The 20,409-nt window shown below is 44.4% G+C and overlaps 1 protein-coding gene across 14 annotated transcripts in view; it reads right to left on the bottom strand.

Moving 5' to 3' along the window:
• dop1a (DOP1 leucine zipper like protein A) overlaps window positions 1-20,409 on the bottom strand; it is a 355,628-nt gene that overhangs the window by 273,361 nt on the left and 61,858 nt on the right. Inside the window, exon 1 of one of the 14 annotated variants that reach the window (XM_087991496.1) lies at window positions 4,100-4,115. The exons of the other annotated variants lie outside the window; for them this stretch is intronic. The gene's annotated coding sequence lies outside the window, so the exon portion shown is untranslated. Of the gene's footprint in view, window positions 1-4,099; window positions 4,116-20,409 lie in introns of those variants that run through there. 14 annotated transcript variants of the gene reach the window in all.

A 20,409-nucleotide genomic window follows, 5' to 3' on the forward strand; every position in this document is an offset into this window, starting at 1 on the left:
GATGATGTCGCCTAGCCAGGGGACGAAACGTTTGCAACAAAAACTTCCAGCTCGGCGAACAGAACCACAACAGCAATTATTGCAGATATAATTCACAATAACCTGTAAACTCTCCTTAAACTCCCACATCTGACAAGAAGCGCATATCCCTCTACTAAAGGCCATTTTAGCTCCTTCGCAATCTACAGACCCCGACAATAACACAGTTATTCCTCTACAAAACACTGCTCCAGGTTAAATTAATAGTTAGGGCTTATATTTTAAGTTCAAGCAAGCGACATATCTCAAAAAATATAATCAAAAAAGAACCCACTCTACTCACTCCTGCAAACTCTGTCGGCTACACTTAAAACTATTCACTTATCTGATTCTGTGCTGTGACTTTGCCCAAAACAGTTCCTCCAAGATCAGTTGTGAATTTCACTGTTTGTTAATTTTCTCAGCTGCACTCGGATGTCCAGCGATACATGAACTCAAACAACAAAGGCAGTAACTGTGCAGGTACACTGTGGTGTCAGTTTCTTTCTCTCTCTCTTACACTGGCCTCACCATGTGCTTCCTTTGTCTGTTCTTCTCCCTTTTAAAACTGCTGTTGTTTTTGACTTTTTTTTCCAAAGTTCCAAAACAATGCAACAGCATATGAAACAGTGATTGCTGCTTGTGGAATTCAAGGAAATCACCTCCAACACTTAAAATACCTCAATAAAAAAGGAGCAGCTGTTACAGCCAGAAATTTTTCCCGTCCTCCATCTTGGATTAACCAGATGAGACAATGGAGAGTTACAGATTAGCTAGGAAGGTTTTAAAGAGAGAGTTAAGAAGAGCAACGAGAGGACATGAGCAGTCTTTAGCAGATAGAATAAAGGAAAACCTTAAAGCTTTCTGAAGATATGTTAGGAATAAAAGGATGACTAGGGTAGGAATGGGGCAGTCAAAGACATAAGTGGGAAGTTGAGTGTGGACCCTGTGGAGATTGGAGAGGTGCTAAACGAATATTTCTCATCTGTTTTCACTCAGGAAAAGGAGAATATTGTAGAGGAGAAGGATGAGATATGAAATATTAGACTAGAAAGGATCGAAGCTAGCTACGAAGAGGGGTTATCAATTCTAGACAGAATGAAAGCAGACAAGTCCCCTGGGCCAGATGGGATTTATCTGGGATTCTCTGGGAAGCTAGGGTGGTGTTGGAGCCTTCGGCTTTGATCTTTGAGTTGTCGTTGTCTACAGGTTTAGTACCAGAAGACTGGAGGATTGCTAATTTTGTGTTCTTATTCAAGAAGGGCAGTAGAGATGATCCAGGTAATTATAGACCAGTGAGCCTTATGTCTGTTGTAGAAAAAGTTGTGGAAAGGATTATAAGAGATAGGATTTATAATCATCTAGCAAGCAACAATTTGGTTGCAGATAGTCAACACAGTTTCGTCAAGGGCAGGTCATGGCTCACAAATGCCACTGAGTTTTTTGAGAAGATGAGGGTACGGCAGTTGACGTGGTGAATATGGACTTCAGGCTGTTGAAGAAAATGCAGAGGCATGGGATTGAGGGTGATTTAGCAGTTTGGATTAGAAACTGGCTTACTATAAGGAGGCAGCGAGTGGTGGTTGATGGAAAGTATTCAGTTTGGAGAGCCGGCTATGAGTAGTGCGCCACAAGGATCGGTTTTGGGACCACTGCGGTTTGTCATTTTATAAATGATTTAGATGCAGGCATAAGTGGATGGGTTAGTAAGTTTGCAGATGACACTAAAGTTGGTGGTGTAGTGGACAATGTGGAAGAATGTTGCAGATTGCAGGGGGACATGGATAAACTGCAGAATTGGGCTGAGGGGTGGCAAATGGGAGTTCAATGCAGATAAATGTGAGGTGATTCACTTTGGGACGAATAACAGGAAGGCAGAATACTGGGTCAATGGAAAGATTCATGGTAGTCTGGGTGTGCAGAGAGATCTTGGAGTCCATGTGCATTGATCTCTGAAAGTTGCCACCCCAGTTGATAGTGCTGTTAAGGAGGCATATACAGTGTGTTAGGTTTTATTGGGAGAGGGATTGAATTCCGGAGACGTAATGTCATGCTGCAACTATACAAAAAGCTAGTGTGGCCACACTTGGAGTATTGTGCACAGTTCTGTTCGCCCCATTACAGGAAGGATGTGGAAGCATTGGAAAAGGTGCAGAGGAGATTTACCAGAATGTTGCCTGGTCTGGAAGGAAGGTCTTATAAGGAAAGGCTAAGAAACTTAGGTCTGTTCTCAGTGGAAAAAAGAAGGCTGAGAGGGGATTTGATAGAGACATACAAGATCATCAGAGGATTAAATAGGGTATACAGTGGAAGCAATTTTCCTAGGATGATCATGTCAGCTTGTATGAGGGGGCATACCCTCAAATTGAGGGGGGGATAGATTTAAGACAGATATCAGAGGCAGGTTCTTTAAGGGCGTGGAATGCCCTGCCTATCAATGTAGTTAACTCAGCTACATTAGGGAGATTTAAACAATGCTTGGATAAACCCATGGATGATGATGGGATAGTGTAGAGGGATTAGCTTAGACTAGTTCACAGGTCAGTTCAACATCGAGGGCCAAAGGGCCTCTTCTGCACTGTATTGTTCTAATGTTCTAAACCTTAGTACCTAGGATCTTTCTGAAAAGGCTAGTCCACTTCAAGGACTAGCCAAATCACAGCCAAGGATCAGAGCGAGTCAGAGATGTACAGCATGGAAACAGACCCTTCAGTCCAACCCGTCCATGCCGACCAGATATCCCAACCCAATCTAGTCCCAGGAACAAGTAACCTTTGTTCAACTCAAAACGGCAATGTGCTCTACACTAGCCTTAGGGTTATCGCATATAAGCAAATCATGTCACCTGTACCAATTCCAGAATGGGAATTACATGCAGTAGTAACTCAGAACTGTACAGAAATAAACAGACCTATAGGATATTACACCACAAAACAACCTCTATTAATGATTAGCATCAGGACTACCAACTAAATAGACTGCATGGCATGGCAGGACAAGTAACATAGCTCCTTACCCAAATGGGACACATAATACTGCACACTGGTATAATTATCAAACACAAGATGACTACAGTTAGTCTCAGACAGTCAGAGAGCTTAATCAGGAAGCAGTTTGCCACAATACGAGGGAGTAACAATTGTAAGAGATACAGGCATGAACCCCGCCACTTATTTGATACAGGAAGGTCAGCAGCACAAACATAGGGGTGGGGGAGGTAATGGTTAGGAGGTAGGATTGCAGAAGATTCTTTCGAAAGAAAAGCAGTTGGTACATATATTGTTGATGGATCATGAAAGTATGTGGATGGCGAACCAAGGAGATGTGATTCAGAGATGCCGGTGTTGGACTGGGGTATACAAATTTTTGCTATAAATTCTGTGTTACGATAGAGCCCTCCACAATCACCTGATGAAGGAGCGTCGCTCCGAAAGCTAGTGTGCTTCCAATTAAACCTGTTGGACTATAACCTGGTGTTGTATGATTTTTAACTTTGAACCAAGGAGAGTTTGGGCTGTAGTAAATGAGAAAGGGAAAACTGTAGCAGGAAGAGCAGGTCTTGCTCAGCGTAGGTGGTAGAGTTACTAGTTTTATTGGAGGCTCTCAAACAGAGAGCGGACCACAAAATTAACATTTAAACAGATAGAGTGCCCATTTGCAGTCATCCTCTATTAATGATGGCTTGGAAATGAAGAGGATATACCATCTCACATTCAGCATAAGCAAAGGGTTAGGGATTTGCTGGAAGCAGCCTGGCTCCCACAGAAGCAGCAGCATTAAAGATAAAATCATATTGGAAGATAGAAACACCACCACAAAGGGAAATGCTTGGGCTGATGAAGCAGCCACATGGTTTGGGCTCCCCAGAAGGTCAACCATTGGGGGCTGTTAATGGAGATACAGTTAATACCAAAGCGCTGCAGGAAGTTGCATGCAGTAGAACAAACCAAGGAACAGGAAAAGACAAAGTATGGAGAAAAGAGAGAAAGGTGGTAACATTACCACGCATACAGCAGAAATTTTTAAATTTAGACCAAAGGCCCCAGCATGTAGGAAGGAACAAGATGACAAGCAAAATTACCTGATGCTGGTGGTGGTGGAAAGGGATGGGAGAGATGTGGCTAAACACTGCCAACTTTGCCGCACCTGTAACCAACATGGTAAAGGTAGAGGCATTAAAGTAAGAATGGGATACCAACCCAGACTTAAGGGGCCCATAGCAACAATTATAAATAGACTTCACTGACCATTACCCACTTCAAGAAGAAAAACTTACTGATAAATTAATCAGTTCACCAGGCATTCTTAACCCACTATTAAGGTAGCTCGAATATGTACTGAGGAAATCATACCTAGATGGGGAGTTCCATAGCAATTAATTCTGATCAGTGACACGTTTCCTGGAAGGTATCAAAGGGAACATGTGAACTATTAGGGATAAAACAATGCTTCCACTTCCCAAATCATCCCCAAAACTCAGATAGTGGAAAAGAATGAACCAAAGTATAAATGCAGTATTAGGAAAAGCCCCAAGCGAGAATGGAAAAGGATGGGTAAACAGAGTGTTTATGAGACCTAGGACCACCCCAAATAGGACTACTGGACCATCTCCACACAAGTTAGTAACAAGGCTAGCTCTAATATTTCCTCACGGGGTTAGAAGAGGAGGTAAAGAGTTAGTAGTCACCAAATACTGAACCGGACAATATATGCAACTGTTATGCTGACAGTTACGTGACTTAAAAGGAAAAGTTAGAGACCAACAGATTGTAGAAGACTTAAAAACAAAAACAGACATGAGTTAAGACAAATGCTACCCAAGCATTGGCAGATAAGGCAAAGGTGCAGATAGGAGCTCAAAGGGTAGGATTAGCACCAAGAAGACATGGGCCACAAAAGGTGCTAACAAGTAACACGTGTATGTGTGCGCACGCACATGAGAAGTAAAGGACACCGGAAACACTGGTCACAGGTGAAATAGCTAAACAAAACTAATACTAGTGACAACCGGAGACCTCTCTCTCCTCTATGGATTTTTCCTACTCCTCCAAGTACGGTAATACGTGATCCTGACTGGGGAGCGTAATGCTATGCATTAAAGCGACCACGCAACCCAAAATCTCATATCTCAACCATATGAATCCAAAGATGTCAAGGTCGATAAAAAGATTTAACCCTCTGGAGAAGGCTTGATTATGTAGGGAATTGGAAGCCTCTGCAAACGCAACACATTACATGTACCAACTAATACACAAGGATCACTGTCATATGCTCATGTGGTGCCTGAGAAAATAAACTGGGGGAATTCAGACCCTTCCATAATGAGATAGGATAAATTGAATTGGACATCAGAAAAGGTAGAAGCCCAGTGATATGGTGAAGAAACTTTACTTGGGGTTGGACATATTGGAGTTGGTCCATGCCCCCACAAATACCAGTTGATAACAGTACTATCAGCTGCCCCCACATGGACTCTTGGTCAACTTTCTTCCCTGAAGATAATGATGGGGTAGCTAAGTACACAAAAGTATGGGGTACATTAGTACACTTGATCAGGGAAAGAACACATTGACAAGAATGGGATCAACAACCACAACAATCTCCAGTACCTGTGCAATATCTATCTTCCAGTACCATAAGACCATAATGCAAAACCAGGGAATGGTATAATAATGAAAAGATCCCACAAACGTTTTACGATGGGAGTGCCATACCAAATTGAGGTGGTGGTTTTCGAGCTAACTCCAACAGATTTGCCAGCCCAGTACGCTTCTCAAATCAGGCACTGCATATGACCTTACATAGAAACATAGAAACATAGAACAATACAGCACAGAACAGACCCTTCGGCCCACGATGTTGTGCCGAACTTCTAACCTAGATTAAGTACCCATCCATGTACCTATCCAAATGCAGCTTAAAGGTCGCCAATGATTCCGACTCTACCACTCCCACGGGCAGCGCATTCCATGCCCCCACCACTCTCTGGGTAAAGAACCCACCCCTGACATCTCCCCTATACCTTCCACCCTTCACCTTAAATTTATGTCCCCTTGTAACACTCTGTTGTACCCGGGGAAAAAGTTTCTGACTGTCTACTCTATCTATTCCTCTGATCATCTTATAAACCTCTATCAAGTCACCCCTCATCCTTCGCCGTTCCAACGAGAAAAGGCTGAGAACTCTCAACCTATCCTCGTACGACTTCCTCTCCATTCCAGGCAACATCCTGGTAAATCTTCTCTGCACCCTCTCCAAAGCTTCCACATCTTTCCTAAAGTGAGGCGACCAGAACTGCACACAGTACTCCAACTGTGGCCTAACCAAAGTCCTGTACAGCTGCAACATCACTTCACGACTCTTGAATTCAATCCCTCTGCTAATGAACGATAATACTCCATAGGCCTTCTTACAAACTCTATCCACCTGAGTGGCAACCTTCAAAGATCTATGTACATAGACCCCAAGATCCCTCTGTTCCTCCACCTGACTAAGAACCCTACCATTAACCCTGTATTCCACATTCTTATTTGTTCTTCCAAAATGGACAACCTCACACTTGGCAGGGTTGAACTCCATCTGCCACTCCTCAGCCCAGCTCTGCATCATATCTAAGTCCCTCTGTAGCCGACAACAGCCCTCCTCACTGTCCACAACTCCACCTATCTTCGTATCATCTGCAAATTTACTGACCCACCCTTCGACTCCCTCATCCAAGTCATTAATAAAAATTACAAACAGCAGAGGGCCCAGAACTGATCCCTGCGGAACTCCACTTGTAACTTGGCTCCAGGCTGAATATTTACCATCTACCACCACTCTCTGCCTTCGACCGGTTAGCCAGTTTTCTATCCAATTGGCCAAATTTCCCTCTATCCCATGCCTCCTGACTTTCCGCATAAGCCAACCATGGGGAACCTTATCAAATGCCTTACTAAAATCCATGTACACTACATCCACTGCTCTACCCTCATCCACATGCTTGGTCACCTCCTCGAAGAATTCAATAAGACTTGTAAGGCAAGACCTACCCTTCACAAATCCGTGCTGGCTGTCCCTAATCAAGCAGTGTCTTTCCAGATACTCATAAATCTTATCCCTCAGTACCCTTTCCATTACTTTGCCTACCACAGAAGTAAGACTAACAGGCCTGTAATTCCCAGGGTTATCCCTATTCCCTTTTTTGAACAGGGGCACAACATTCGCTACTCTCCAGTCCCCTGGTACCACCCCCGTTGCCAGTGAAGACGAGAAGATCATTGCCAACGGTACTGCAATTTCCTCTCTTGCTTCCCACATAATCCTAGGATATATCCCGTCAGGCCCGGGGGACTTGTCTATCCTCAAGTTGTTCAAAATGTCCAACACATCTTCCTTCCTAACAGGTATCTCTTCTAGCTTACCAGTCCATTTCACACTCTCCTCTTCTACAATACGGTCCCTCTCGTTCGTAAATACTGAAGAGAAGTACTTGTTCAAGACCTCTCCTATCTCTTCCGACTCAATACACAGTCTCCCACTACTGTCCTTGATCGGACCTACCTTGCTGCATACGCACCTCTAGGTGCAATCTAAAAGGCAAGGGAGAAGAATCAAGAGGACTGGTGGAATTAGCAGAAGCCAGATATGCTTTTGTGGTAGCAACAGTAAACATCTTGACATTGAAGCCCTCAACTCAAAGATTGAGGAACTTTACAAAGAAATGAGAGGGGAGCACAAATAACAGGGGAAGACTATAAAATCATAAATAAGGCAGGAGGAGAAGGAATTAAGATCATCTACAAGACCATTGGAAGTCTCCGACCCCGACCAATACATTAAACACCATTATCATTAGAGTATCTCACAATTAATGAGGAACCAATAGGATGCAGATATGCTCTCTGGATGGAGCCTGAACCCTAAACCAAATCAGCAAGAATCTGTTGCAAACTCAACAAGGGAGGATTCCAGATTGGATTGGAAGATGAAGATTTGGAAAGATAGAGTTAGGCAAAGTGCTACCATTGTAACCCAACATCACTGAGGTAGGTTCTGAAACCAAGAGGAAACTGCAAGAAAAGGGGTAGCTTGTATATAGGACTCATCCTACTGTTACCAACCTTTAGAATAAATCTCTCCATATCTCCACAATACTGGCCACTTTCAGCAACAAGCCCAAATACTTACAACATGTGAGATGAAGTGGGAAAGGGAAGTCACAGGAGTAGACTCTCAAGAGTGTACAAATACCCCAAAACAATGGTATGGTCTCCTCCTATCTGGAAGAACCCAAGACACACTGGTGAACTTAAAAATGGGAGTAAACTGTTCTTAATTCATTCGCCCAGAAAGCAATACTCACATAGCCCAACCAAAGCAGTGAATTATTACACAAGAAACATTTTACCAAGCAGAAGGGATTAATCACTGTTTACCCTCTCCTAATGTACTTACTTATAAAGGACTCCTCCTCTTTATATAGAGAATACGGAACTGATCCTACCTCCAAAGGAAGGTGGTGAGGAAGAGTGTGTCCAAGGAATGGAGGGTGAGGATCTTAAATCGTACCATATCCCTGAGCTACCCAAAATATCACAGCTAAGATTACCAGACACCAGCTTATGCGAGAACCAAAGGAACTTATAACAAGACAGAGCAAGAGATTGATCAACATAACAAGGACACGACACTAAACCTTTTGATTAAGGGCTTCTTGAGACCATATGGAAATGGGGACTAAATGTGGATAAGAATTGCCTCGCAGTCCAACTAATTCTAAGTCTCAGTCAGATGATTAGCACACTGGAGGAAGAAGGAGAAAGGTAGGACTGATATACGGGAGGTAGCATTTAAGGAGATGCAGAGTTTAACAAGGGGTTAGTACTGCTGCCTCTCAGTGCCAGGGGCCCTGTTTCAATTCCAGCCTCAGGCGACTGTCTGTGTGGAGTTTATGTCTCCATGTTTGCATGGTTCCCTCTGGGTGCTCCAATTTCCTCCCATAATCCAAAGATGTGCAAGTTAGGTGAACTGGCCGTGCTAAATTGCCCATAGTGTACAGGGATGTGTAGGTTAGGTGCATTAGTCAGGCGTAAATGTAGAGCAATAACGTAGGGGAATGGGTCTGAGGGGGTTACTCTTTTGAGGGTCAGTGTGGACTTGTTGGGCCGAAGGGCCTGTTTCCACACTGTAGAAATTTTATGATTCTATGAAATGGCAAGCATATGAAAAAATTAGCTTAAACGAGCAAGCTATTGCCCAAAAGTGAGATCTGAAGAAGACTGAAACTGGGAAATTAGCCACATAGATGCGCTACATGCAACAACCCATGGAATATTCAGCACCACATTATGCAAAAAAGTGTTAGACATAACCACAGTTTGCTCTGTTAATAGTTGTAATCATGTGTAAAGGGACTCAGGACTTGTAAAGTGATCAAGCAGTTGCAATTATGTAAAAAGAGACGTGGGAACCATAAAAAGTGATGAAGCAGTTGTAGTCATGTACAAAGGTGTGCACTTGATCAGTCACCAGAGTTTGCTCAGACTCATGCTCCCTGTATATGCTTGAATAAACCAACATTTGAAGAACACTCATGATCAGATCTGCAAGAAGTGAGTTGAGTGGCGTTCTTCCCCCAGCGTTCACTATTTCGGCCATTCACTACTTCTTTCTATTCATTTTCCCCTCTTGTATTCCATTTATTTTCCTTTAGAGAACATTTGGGGTTATTGCTTTCAATTACTATCCAAAAACATTTCTCTTCATTATTTTCTTGCATTTATTGGTAGTTACCTTGTAACTATGGCCACTATATCTGAACTCCCTCACATTAAGAGTTGTACAGCACAGAAACAGACTCTTCAGTCCAACTCATCCATGCTGATCCAATTGAACTGAACTAGCCCCATTTGTCCACATTTGGTCTAGTTCCCTCTAAACCTTTCTTATTGTATCTGTCTAAATGTCCTTTACATGTTGTAATTGTACTCACCTCTACCACTTCCTCTGGCAGCTCATTCCAAAAATGTACACCCATCTGTATGAAAAAGTTCACCCTCCGGTTCATTTTAAATCCTTTCCCTCTCACTTTGGATCTATTTGCCCTCTAGTTTTGGACTTCCCTACCCTGGGAAAAGGACCTTGGCCATTCACTTTATCTATGAATCATATCATTTTATAAAGCTCTAGAAGGTCACCCCTCAGCCTTCTACACTCCAGGATACAAAGTCCCAACCTATCCAGCCTCTCCTTAAATCTCAAATCCTTCAGTCTCAGTAACATCCTTGTACATCATCTTTGCATCCCTTCCAGTGCAATAACATCCTCCCTATAGTACGGCAACCAGAATTGTACGCAGTACTCCAAATGTGGCCTTAACAATGTCCTGTACAGCCGTAACATGCCGCCCCAGCTCATATATGCAATGCTCTGATCAATGAAGGCAAGCATCTCAAATGCTTTCTTTCCAACCTTGCCCACCTGTGATGCCACTTTCACTGAACTATGCACCTCCATTCTTCAAAACCACTATTTGGCAACACTCTCCAAGAACCTACCATTAACTGAGTCAGTCCTGTACTGGTTTGTCTTACCAAGATGAAAATCTTGCATTTATCGAAATTAAGCTCCATTTTGCCATTTTTCAGTTAATCAAGATCCCATTGTACTGGTAGATAACCTTCTTCACTGTTTACTAAATCACAAACTTTGGTATCATCTGCAAACTTACTAGCCATGTCTCCTATATTCTCATCTAAAATTGTTTATATAAATGATGAACAACAGTGGATCCAGCACTGATCCTTGCAGCACACCACTGGTCAAATACCTACAGTCTGAACAACAGCCCTCTACAACCACCCTCAGTCTCCTCCATAAAGCCAATTTTGTATTCAATTGGCTAGCTGTCCCTGGATCTCATGTGCGATCTAATCTTATTAGCTTGTCTACTACACAAACTTGTCGAAAGTCTTTCTAAAGTCCATGTAGACAACATCTACCACTCTGCATTCATGGGTCTTGGTCACCTCTTCAAAAAAACTCAATCAAGTTTGAGAGACACTATTTCCCATGCACAAAAGCAGCCAAACCATCTCCGAACAGTGCTTGCCTTTCCAAATGCACGTAGATCTTGTCTCCCAGAATTTCCCCAACACCGTGGGCGGCACGGTGGCACAGTGGTTAGCACTGCTGCCTCGCAGCGCCAGAGACCCGGGTTCAATTCCTGACTCGGGCGACTGACTGTGTGGAGTTTGCACGTTCTCCCAGTGTCTGCGTGGGTTTCCTCCGGGTGCTCCGGTTTCCTCCCACAGTCCAAAGATGTGCAGGTTAGGTGAATTGGCCATACTAAATTGCCCGTAGTGTTAGGTAAGGGGTAAATGTAGGGGTATGGGTGGGTTTCGCTTCGGCGGGTCGGTGTGGACTTGTTGGGCCGATGGGCCTGTTTCCACACTGTAATCTAATCTAATCTAACCTCTGATGTCAGTATTAGAGTGGCGCTGGAAAAGCATAGCAGGTCAGGCAGCATCTGAGAAGCAGGAAAATCGATGTTCTGGGCAAAGACTCTTCATCAGCCTTTGCCCGAAACATCAATTTTCCTCCTCCTTGGATGCTGCCTGACCTGCTGTGCTTTTTCAGCACCACTCTAACCTTGATTCTAACCTCCAGTATCTGCAGTATCCATCTCCACCACTGACATCAGCCTTACTAAACAGTAGTTATCTGACCTTTCTTTACAACCCTTCTTAAATAGCTGCACATTTGCAACTCTCTAGTCTTCTGGCACCTCATACATGGTTGTCAATGATAGAAGTATCTCTGCTCGGGGCCCCACAATTTCTTCCCTAGATCCCACAATGTCCTGGCAGACACTTAATCAGTTCCCAGTGAAATAAGAGGGCAAAATGGAGGAAACTGAAGTTAAAGAGATTTTTTAAAAATACATTAAGGACAAAAGGAAAACTAGGGAGAGAATTGGGTCTCTCAAAGATCAGCAAGGCAGCCTATGTGTGGAGCTGCAGAAGGTGGGAGAGATACTAAACGAGTATTTTGCATCAGTGTTTACTGTGGAAAATGACATGGAAGATACAGAATGTTGGGGAAATAGATGGTGATATTTTGAAAAATCTCCATATTACAGAGGTGGTGGGTGCTGGATGCTCCAAAATGCAAAGAAGTGGATAAATCCCCAGGACCTGATCAGGTGTACCCTAGAACTCTGTGGGAAGCTAGAGAAGTGATTGCTGGGCCGCTTGCTGAGATATTTGTATCAAGTGTTACAGGTGAGGTGCCAGGAGACTGGAGGTTGGCTAACGAGGTGCCACTGCTTAAGAAGGGTGGTAAGGACAAGCCAGGAAACTATAGACCAGTGAGCCTGACATCGGTGGTGGGCAAGTTATTGGAGGGAATCTGGAGGGACAGGATGTACATATATTTGGCAAGGTAAGGACTGATTAGGGATAGTCAACATGGCTTTGAGTGTGAGAAATCATGCCTCACAAACTTAACTGAGCTTTTTGAAAAAGTAACAAAGAAAATTAATGAGGGTAGAGGTACAGATACGATCTATATGGACTTCAGTAAAGCATTCGACAAGGTTCCCCATGGGAGACTGGCTATCAAGGTTGGATCTCAAGGAATACAAGGAGAACTAGCCATTTGGATATAGAACTGGCTTGAAGATAGAAGACAGAGGTTGGTGGTGGATGCTTGCTTTTCTAACTCGAGCCTGTGACCAGTAGAGTGCCACAAGGAATGGTGCTGGGTCTACTACTTTTCATAATTTATATAAATGATTTGAATGTGAACATCGGAGGTATAGTTAGCAAGTTTGCAGATGACACCAAAATTTGAGGTGCAGCAGACAGCGAGGTAGTACAACAGGATCTTGATCAGATGGGCCAATAAGCTGAGGAGTGGCAGATGGAGTTTAATTTAGAAAATTGCGAGGTGCTGCATTTTGGAAAAACAAATCAGAGCAGGACTTATAAACTTAATGGTAAGGTCCTAGGGAGTGTTGCTGAACAAAGAGACCCTCGCAGGTAAAGAGAATAGTGAAGAAGGAGTTTAGTATGCTCTCCTTTATTGGTATTGAGTACAATAGTTGGGAGGTCATGTTGTGGCTGTACAGGACATTGGTAAGGCCACATTTGGAATATTGCATGCAATTCTAATGCTTTCCTATTGGAAGGATGTTGTGAAACCTGAAAAGGGTTCAGGAAAGATTCACAAGGATGTTGCCAGGATTGTAGAATTTGAACTATCCGGAGAAGCTGTTTTCCCTGCAGCAGAGGCTAAGGGGTGACGTTATAGAGGTATATAGAACATAGAACATAGAAGAATACAGCGCAGTACAGGCCCTTGGGCCCTCGATGTTGCGCCGATCCAAGCCCACCTAAACTACACTAACCCACTATCCTCCATATACCTATCCAATGCCCTCTTAAATGCCCATAAAGAGGGAGAGTCCACCACTGTTACTGGCAGGGCATTCCATGAACTAACGACTCGCTGAGTGAAGAACCTACCCCTAACATCAGTCCTATATCTACCCCCCCTTAATTTAAAGCTATGCCCCCTTGTAATACCCGACTCAATACACGGGAAAAGGTTCATACTGTCAACCCTATCTAACCCCCTAATCATCTTGTACACCTCAATCAAGTCACCCCTAAACCTTCTTTTCTCTAGTGAAAACAGCCCCAAGTGCCTCAGTCTTTCCTCATACGATTTTCCTTCCATACCAGGCAACATCCTGGTAAACCTCCTCTGCACCCGTTCCAATGCCTCCACATCCTTCCTATAGTATGGCGACCAAAACTGCACACAATATTCCAGATGCGGCCGTACCAGAGTCTTATACAACTGCATCATGACCTCAGGACTCCGGAACTCAATTCCTCTACCAATAAAAGCCAGTACGCCATTTGCCTTCCTCACCGCACTATTTACCTGGGTGGCAACTTTCAGAGATCTGTGTACATGGACACCAAGATCCCTCTGCTCATCCACACTACCAAGTATCCGACCATTAGCCCAGTACCCCATCTTTTTGTTATTCTTCCCAAAGTGAATCACCTCGCACTTAGCTACATTGAATTCCATTTGCCACCTTTCTGCCCAGCTCTGCAGCTTCTCTATATCCTGCTGTAACCTGCCACATGCTTCCTCACTGTCAACAACTCCTCCGACTTTCGTATCATCCGCAAACTTGCTCACCCAACCTTCTAACCCCTCTTCCAGGTCATTTATAAAAATGACAAACAGCAATGGTCCCAAAACAGATCCTTGCGGAACACCGCTAGTGACGGCACTCCATGAAGAAACTTTGCCATCAACTACTACCCTCTGTCTTCTTCCATCCAGCCAATTCCTAATCCAAACCTCCAACTCACCCTCAATGCCATATCTCCGTATTTTCTGCAGTAGCCTACCATGGGGAACCTTATCAAACGCCTTACTAAAATCCATATATACCACATCTACCGCTTTCCCCTCATCAACCTCCTTCGTCACCTTTTCAAAGAATTCAATAAGGTTTGTGAGGCATGACCTGCCCTTCACAAAACCATGCTGACTATCCTTGATCACATTATTCCTATCTAGATGTGCATAAATCCTATCCCTTACAATTCTCTCTAAGACTTTGCCCACAACAGAAGTGAGACTCACCGGCCTATAGTTACTAGGGCTATCCCTACTCCCCTTTTTGAACAAGGGAACCACATTTGCTATCCTCCAGTCTTCTGGGACTACTCCTGTAGACAAAGAGGACATAAAAATCAAGGCCAATGGCTCTGCAATCTCCTCCCTTGCTTCCCAGAGAATCCTAGGATAAATGCCATCAGGCCCAGGGGACTTATCTATTTTCACCTTTTCCAGGATTTCCAACACCTCTTCTCTACATACCTCAAAGCCATCCATTCTACTTATTTGTGCCTCAGTATTCTCATCGACAACAATGCCCTGTTCCTGAGTGAATACTGAAGAAAAGTATTCATTCAGTATCTCCCCAATCTCTTCCGCCTCCACACGCAACTTCCCCCTACTATCCTTGACTGGACCTATTCCTACCCTAGTCATTCTTTTATTCCTAACATACCTATAGAAAGTCTTAGGGTTTTCCCTAATCCTATCTACTAAGGACCTTTCATGTCCCCTCCTTGCTGCTTTTAGCTCTCTCTTCAGGTCCTTCCTGGCTACCCTATAACTCTCAATCGCCCCAATTGAACCTTCACGTCTCATCTTGAGATAGGCCGCCCTCTTCCATTTAACAAGGGATTCCAATTCCTTATTAAACCACGGCTCCCTCGCACGACCCTTTCCTTCCTGCCTGACAGGTACATAATTATCAAGGACACTCAATAGTTGCCCCTTGAACAAGTTCCACATATCATTTACACTCTTGCCTTGGAGTCTACTTTTCCAAGCCACACATCCTAAGTCATGCCTCACCGCATCATAATTTCCCTTACCCCAGCTATAATTCTTGCCCTGTAGTACACACTTATCCCTCTCCATCACGAGTGTAAAAATCACCGAATTATGGTCACTATCCCCAAAGTGCTCACCTACCTCTAATTCTAACACCTGGCCTGGTTCGTTACCCAGAACCAAATCCAGTATGGCCTCACCTCTTGTTGGCCTGTCTACATATTGTGTCAGGAAACTCTCCTGCACACATTGAACAAACACTGACCCATCTAACGAACTTGAGCTATAGCTTTCCCAATCAATATCAGGAAAGTTAAAGTCCCCCATAACAACCACCCTATTACTGTCACTCATCTCCTGAATCACCTTCCCAATCCTTTCTTCAATGATTCTAGGACTATTAGGAGGCCTGTAAAAGACTCCTAACAGGGTGACCTCACCTTTCCTATTCCTAACCTCAGCCCAAACTACCTCAGATGGCAAGTCCTCATCCATCGTCCTTTCCACCGCTGTAATACTATCTTTGACAAGCAATGCCACACCTCCCCCTCTTTTACCCCCACCTCTGACCCTACTAAAACATTTAAATCCCGGAACCTGCAACAGCCAATCCTGTCCCTGTTCTAGCCATGTCTCCGTAATAGCCACAACATCGAAGTCCCAGGTACCAACCAACGCTGCAAGTTCACCTACCTTATTTCGTATACTTCTTGCATTGAAGTATACACACTTCAAGCCACTTCCCTGTTTACAGGCACCCTCCTTGGAAATTGATGCCATGTTCCTCACCTCCCTACACTCCAGGCCCTGCACCCTGAAGCTACAATCTGGGTTCCCATGCCCCTGCCGAGTTAGTTTAAACCCCCCCCAAGAGCACTAGCAAACCTCCCCCCAAGGATACTGGTTCCCCTCAGGTTCAGGTGTAGACCATCCTGTTTATAGAGGTCCCACCGTCCCCAGAAAGAACCCCAGTTATCCAAAAACTGGAACCCCTCCCTCCTGCACCATCCCTGAAGCCACGCATTTAATTGTTCTCTCTCCCTATTCCTCGAATCTCTATCACGTGGCACGGGTAACAAACCAGAGACAACAACTCTGTTTGTTCTAACTCCAAGCTTCCAACCTAGCTCCCTGAAAGCCTGTCTAACATCCTCAGCACTCCTCCTACCTATGTCGTTGGTGCCAATGTGGACCACGACTTCGGGTTGCTCCCCCTCCCCCTCCAGGACCCGGAAAACACGATCAGAGACATCACGTACCCTTGCACCTGGGAGGCAACATACCAAACGTGAGTCTCTCTCGTTCCCACAAAACCGCCTATCTGTGCCACGAACTATCGAGTCCCCAATTACTACTGCTCTGCTCTTCTTCACCCTTCCCTTCTGAGTAACGGGGACAGGCTCCGTGCCAGAGACCTGAGCCCCGTTACTTACCCCTGGTAAGTCATCCCCCCCACAAGTATCCAAAACGGTATACTTGTTCTTGAGGGGAATGGCCGCAGGAGGTCCCTGCACTGGCTGCTTCCTCCCAGTCCCCCTCACTGTAACCCATCTATCTGCCATCTTTGGAGTTACTACTTCCCTATAACTCTGATCTATGACCCCCTCTGCCTCCCGAATGATCCGAAGTTCATCCAACTCCAGCTCCAGTTCCCTAACACGGTCCAGTTCCCTAATAAAATCATGAGGGGCATGGATACGATAAATAGACAAAGTCTTTTTCCTGGGGTAGGGGAATCCAGAACTAGAGGGTATAGAACTTGTGGGCGGCACGGTGGCACAGTGGTTAGCACTGCTGCCTCACAGCGCCAGAGACCCGGGTTCAATTCCCGCCTCAGGCGACTGACTGTGTGGAGTTTGCACGTTCTCCCCGTGTCTGCGTGGGTTTCCTCCGGGTGCTCCGGTTTCCTCCCACAGTCCAAAGATGTGCAGGGTCAGGTGAATTGGCCATACTAAATTGCCCGTAGTGTTAGGTAAGGGGTAAATGTAGGGGTATGGGTGGGTTTCGCTTCGGCGGGTCGGTGTGGACTTGTTGGGCCGAAGGGCCTGTTTCCACACTGTAATCTAATCTAAAAGATGTAGAATGAGAGTGGAAAGATAGAAAAGGGACCTAAAGGGCAACGTTTTCACGCAGAGGGTTGTGCATGTATGGAAGGTGCTGCCAGAGGAAGTGGTGGAGTCTGATACACCCATCCAAATGCCTTTTAAATTGTATGAATAGGACGGGTATAGAGGATTACATGCCAAGTGCTGGCAAATGGGAGTAGATTAGGTTAGGATATCTGGTCGGCATGGACGAGTTGGACCGAAGAGTCTGTTTCCGTGCTGTAGTTCTCTATGACTCCATCCACCTTCACAAAGCTACCAACTATCTCACACTCTGCATCCTGTATGTTCTTCAGTGCTTCCAACTGTCACTCCAATCGATCCACGTGGTCTGAGAGGAGCTGCAGCCAGACACACATCCTGCAGATAGTTGTCAGGAGCAGTCAATTGCTCCCTGATCTCTCACATATCACTCCACTAACTGCTATCGGTCACTTTAACAACTGGTGGACTTAGGTTAAAAAAAAAGTTTTACCTTTACCTTGTTGCTGCTTGCTCTCCTCAGCAAAGTCTGGTATTCACTTTTTGCTCTCGCTTGGGTCTAACCAGCAGGACCCTGACCACAAAGCAATCCCTTGCATACAGTTAGAGACATTGGGCACATTCTGTCCAGCCCATTCATGTTAAAATAGGAGATCTTATAGAAATGTTAAGTCTTCTGTTTCTAAAAGAAGAAAATCCCTAACTTGTTCAACATTTCCCAAAAACTACAATTCTACTGATAAGAACCGAAAGTAGTATTCAGTTAACCATCACATCCTCGGGTTAACATATCAAGTTGAAGTCAGGCTTTTAGGAAAGGCTGACACCATAACTAAAAGTGTAAACATACAACTCCATCACTCAGATATAAAACGAACAAACGAACGAAATAATGAGATTTTTTCAGAATTATATATTTTTCCATCATTAAGGTGAATTTCAAACATTAGAGATATTAGAGATTATTTAACATTTCTTTTTAAAGTTAATCCTTTACTGGAGTTAGTTGTTACTAACAAGGATGGCTGGTAACTGAAAAGTGACAGGGTTCCCAGGTGCTAGCTTTTTTTGTCCTCAGATTAAAAGAGGTCATAGGTATGGAAGAAGTCTTGACAAGTTGCTGTGAATAACTTGAATACTGTACATATTGCAGCCATGATGCACCAATGGGAGAGAGAGTAAATGTTTTAGGCGTTAGTCGGGGCAATCAAGGGCATTATTTTGATATGGATCAGCCACGAACTTTGCTAGAGCTGCAATTTTCCAAACAAGTGCAAAGGATTCAAAGACCTGATTTGTATCAGACTGGCAATGGTGCATAAATGTAGGGATTAGTTAAACATATATGAAGGTCAAAATGGTTTTGCTGGGGGATTTCAACTTGCATATTGATTGAAACAATCAGCATGTCAAAAATGTAGTGAATGTCTCCAATGGTCCAGGGCAGTTTTCTGCATTTGACTTGTATTTGACTTAGTAATGAACAATGAACCAATATTTAGTTCAAAAACTGAAATTGCTAGAGAAAGCTAGCAACTCTGACAGCAACTGTGCAAAGATAGTAGAGTTAATGTAAAACCAAACACCATAAAACTAAATGGAAAAATAATTCAATAATGCAAAATATAGCACTGATCCTGTTAATTCCGGAGGTATTATGAATAACAAAGGCTGACAAAACAGGGATAAAAAGGGCACATGGAAAGAAAACTTACAAGGCATATCAAAATTTGTAAAAACAAAAACTACAACGATAGTAGAAATGAAAGAGGGGGACTCAGTCAAAATGTGGATTACTTAAAAACTGATAATTGCTCATTAATACAACTTAGAATTGCTGCACATTTTGAATGTCTTTGCAATAGCTTTCAAGTACAGGAAAAGGACAATGTGTCAAAAACAGTGATTTGTACTCATCAACATTAACTATTTATATGGACTTCAGTAAGATCTTTGAAAAGGCCCCATTTGGAAGGCAGATCTAAAGGTAACTGCCTTATGGGATCCATCTTCTGCAGCTACACTGGCACCACCCTCCACCTTTTCCTCCGCTACATCGATGACTGTATCGGCACTGCCTCGTGCTCCCATGAGGAGGTTGAACAGTTCATCCACTTTACCAACACCTTCCACCCAGACCTCAAATTCACCTGGACTGTCTCAGACTCCTCCCTCCACTTCCTAGACCTTTGCATTTCTATCTCGGGCGACCGAATCAACACGGACATTTACTATAAACCGACCAACTCCCACAGCTACCGAGACTACACCTCCTCTCACCCAGACCCCTGTAAAAACGCCATCCCATATTCCCAATTCCTTCATCTCCGCTGCATCTGCTCCCAGGAGGACCAGTTCCAAATCTGTACAACCCAGATGGCCTCCTTCTTCAAGGTCCGCAATTTCCCCCAGACGTGGTCAACGATGCCCTCCACCGCATCTCTTCCACTTCCCGCTCCTCCGCCCTTGAGCCCCACCCCTCCAGCTACCACCAGGAGAGAACCCCACTGGTCCTCACCTGCCACCCCACCAACCTCCATGTACAGCGTATCATCCGCCGTCATTTCCGCCGCCTCCAAACGGACCCCACCACCAGGGATATATTTCCCTCCCCTCCCCTATCAGCGTTCCGAAAAGACCACTCCCTCCGTGACTCCCTGGTCAGGTCCACATCCCCCATTAACCCAACCTCCACTCCCGGCACATTCCCCTGCAACCGCAAGAAATGCAAAACTTGCGCCCACACCTCCCCCCTTACTTCCCTCCAAGGCCCCAAAGAATACTTCCATATCCGCCACAAATTCACCTGCACCTCCACACACATCATCTATTGCATCCACTGCACCTGATGTGGCCTCCTCTATATTGGGGAGACAGGCTGCCTACTTGC

Source organism: Chiloscyllium plagiosum, unplaced genomic scaffold (genome assembly GCF_037043375.1).
Source record: "Chiloscyllium plagiosum isolate Xiang-an unplaced genomic scaffold, Cpla_swu_hap1 HiC_scaffold_10, whole genome shotgun sequence".
In the NCBI taxonomy this organism is placed as follows: domain Eukaryota; kingdom Metazoa; phylum Chordata; class Chondrichthyes; order Orectolobiformes; family Hemiscylliidae; genus Chiloscyllium; species Chiloscyllium plagiosum.